This window comes from Mastomys coucha, unplaced genomic scaffold (genome assembly GCF_008632895.1).
Source record: "Mastomys coucha isolate ucsf_1 unplaced genomic scaffold, UCSF_Mcou_1 pScaffold25, whole genome shotgun sequence".
NCBI lineage: Eukaryota > Metazoa > Chordata > Mammalia > Rodentia > Muridae > Mastomys > Mastomys coucha.
In genome coordinates, this window is record NW_022196908.1 from 115,101 (window position 1) to 115,345 (window position 245).

Here is a 245-nt window from a genome sequence, read left to right on the forward strand (position 1 = left end):
CTTAATGTGTTGACATTGGTTAATGAATGCATTTTTAAAAAGGAAATGGAAAAGTAGTATTATATAGACTAAGAAGGATATATATATATATATACATATATGTACATATATGTGTAATAATAAATAATGAAAAAGAGATCATGAATTTGAAAGAGAGCAAGGAGATATATGAGACAGCTTGGAGGAAAAATGGAAGGAAGATTTGATGTAATTATAATCTCAAAAATAATAGAAAAATTAAGTAG

The 245-nt window shown here is 24.5% G+C and overlaps 1 long non-coding RNA gene across 1 annotated transcript in view; it reads left to right on the forward strand.

Moving 5' to 3' along the window:
• LOC116074223 overlaps nucleotides 1-245 on the forward strand; it is a 94,827-nt gene that overhangs the window by 7,900 nt on the left and 86,682 nt on the right. The window lies entirely within an intron of this gene.